The sequence below is a fragment of the Oncorhynchus gorbuscha genome, linkage group LG14 (genome assembly GCF_021184085.1).
Source record: "Oncorhynchus gorbuscha isolate QuinsamMale2020 ecotype Even-year linkage group LG14, OgorEven_v1.0, whole genome shotgun sequence".
Classification (NCBI taxonomy): domain Eukaryota; kingdom Metazoa; phylum Chordata; class Actinopteri; order Salmoniformes; family Salmonidae; genus Oncorhynchus; species Oncorhynchus gorbuscha.
In genome coordinates, this window is record NC_060186.1 from 81,635,885 (window position 1) to 81,638,478 (window position 2,594).

The following is a 2,594-nucleotide window of genomic DNA, read 5'->3' on the forward strand; positions in this document are numbered from 1 at the left end:
CCACTACCAACCAGCCCTGCTGACTCCTACACCCCCACTACCAACCAGCCCTGCTGACTCCTACACCCCCACTACCAACCAGCCCTGCTGACTCCTACACCCCCACTACCAACCAGCCCTGCTGACTCCTACACCCCCACTACCAACCAGCCCTGCTGACTCCTACACCCCCACTACCAACCAGCCCTGCTGACTCCTACACCCCCACTACCAACCAGCCCTGCTGACTCCTACACCCCCACTACCAACCAGCCCTGCTGACTCCTACACCCCCACTACCAACCAGCCCTGCTGACTCCTACACCCCCACTACCAACCAGCCCTGCTGACTCCTACACCCCCACTACCAACCAGCCCTGCTGACTCCTACACCCCCACTACCAACCAGCCCTGCTGACTCCTACACCCCCACTACCAACCAGCCCTGCTGACTCCTACACCCCCACTACCAACCAGCCCTGCTGACTCCTACACCCCCACTACCAACCAGCCCTGCTGACTCCTACACCCCCACTACCAACCAGCCCTGCTGACTCCTACACCCCCACTACCAACCAGCTCTGCTGACTCCTACACCCCCACTACCAACCAGCCCTGCTGACTCCTACACACACACACACACACACACACATACACACACACTGCAGCTGCGGCCGATCTCTCTAACTTCCGACAGACCACTTGGGCACTAGGCCAGCTTCAGTTACACCATGTACCCATCAGAAAGTAAACTGTGTGTGTGTGTGTGTGTGTGTGTGTGTGTGTGTGTGTGTGTGTGTGTGTGTGTGTGTGTGTGTGTGTGTGTGTGTGTGTGTGTGTGTGTGTGTGTGTGTGTGTGTGTGTGTGTGTGTGTGTGTGTGTGTGTGTGTGTGTGTGTGTGTGTGTGTGTGTGTGTGTGTAAAATCTCTAATCAATGTTCATGTACATAAGTGTGTGTGTGTGTCCTCCTCTCAGAGCTCTGACCCTGTGACCCTCTCCTTTTACCCATGTCTCCCGCAGTCATAACAACCTGTCAATCCTGCATTCTGATTGGACAGCCAGTCAAGCCTCTATTCTGATTGGTCCCTGAGGTGATGGAGGAGAGGGACAGCTAGCCAATCCCTGGGGAGCATTTACACAGTTCAGCACATTCCACAACACACACACACACATTTTAAATGTCCTGTTTTTGTAGTTCAACTCCCTCACAACATGACAGAGTGTGTCCCAAATTACACTTTATAGTGGACTACTTTAGAAAAGGCCCATAGGGAAGAGGATGTCATTTGGTCTTTAGACGAGGGCCCATGGGGAAGAGGATGTCATTTGGTCTTTAGACGAGGGCCCATGGGGAAGAGGATGCCATTTGGGCTTTAGACGAGGGCCCATAGGGAAGAGGATGCCATTTGGGCTTTAGACGAGGGCCCATGGGGAAGAGGATGTCATTTGGGCTTTAGACGAGGGCCCATGGGGAAGAGGATGTCATTTGGGCTTTAGACGAGGGCCCATAGGGAAGAGGATGCCATATGTGACTCGTTTCAGGAAACTAAGCGTATATCGCGGGTCACTACTTCAAATTATGAGCCTAGTTGGTTTAGCCACAGAAAAAGTCAGCATTCTTCTCGCTAGCCATGATTGGCTGGGATAATAATTGGGCTGGACATCCCAAGAGATGAGTTCGGATTGGTCTGCCATATAGCAGGCTTCTGTCTATTTGAGCTGGTCAGTTTGTCTAGGTGATCCTGTCTAACACGGCTTTTTTAAAGTAAATAGATTGTGCATTAAAACTACAAAAGTGTGGCTCTCCACTTTCTGGAGGACCGAGTTTTGAAATCAGTGGAATTAGAGTCTGATAGCTGAAGAGATGGAGAAATCACCTGTCTCTGGATTACATCTTCAAACTAAGAGCAACCGTGACAGGAGACGCGTCCATCCATGATGTATACGGGTAAGATAGTCCCGCTAGCTACATTTTCAGATAATACACTTTTCTAATTTTGAAAGTAAACTTCATCAAAACAAGCGTAAATGTGCTGCCAGCAGCACAGTTACAGTCACCTGTCGCCCTGGAGGACTCGAAAACAGCCAAAACAGCTCTGCCAGGGCGAGTAAAATGTTCAGAGTCAGGTGTTCTCTCATTTGTCTGGATGTAGCTAGCAAGCTAGCTAACGTTAGCCAGTTAGCTTGGGTGCTTGACTGGCGTTGTGACCCTACTCATCGTCCAGTGTGCGCTCCGAAAGCTCCGAGGACGAAACGCTCTGAATTTAGAAACGGACAATCTGACAGCACAGTTGCAGTCCCCAACGCTCTGGATAACATGAACAGCCTAACCAGCCCTGCTAGTAATGTTCAGTGAGCTGTTCTCTCATTACGTCTGGAAGTAGCTAGCCTGTTAGCTTGGATGCTTGACAGCTGTTTTTAGTACAGAACGCTCGGTGGGGCTGGAAGCTTCAGAGGGTGTGAACGATGCTGAATGGGTGTGGTTAAAGCTTCAGAGGGTGTGAAAGATGCTGAATGGGTGGGGCTAAAGCTTCAGGGGGTGTGAACGATGCTGAATGGGTGGGGCTAAAGCTTCAGAGGGTGTGAACGATGCTGAATGGGTGGGGCTAAAGCTT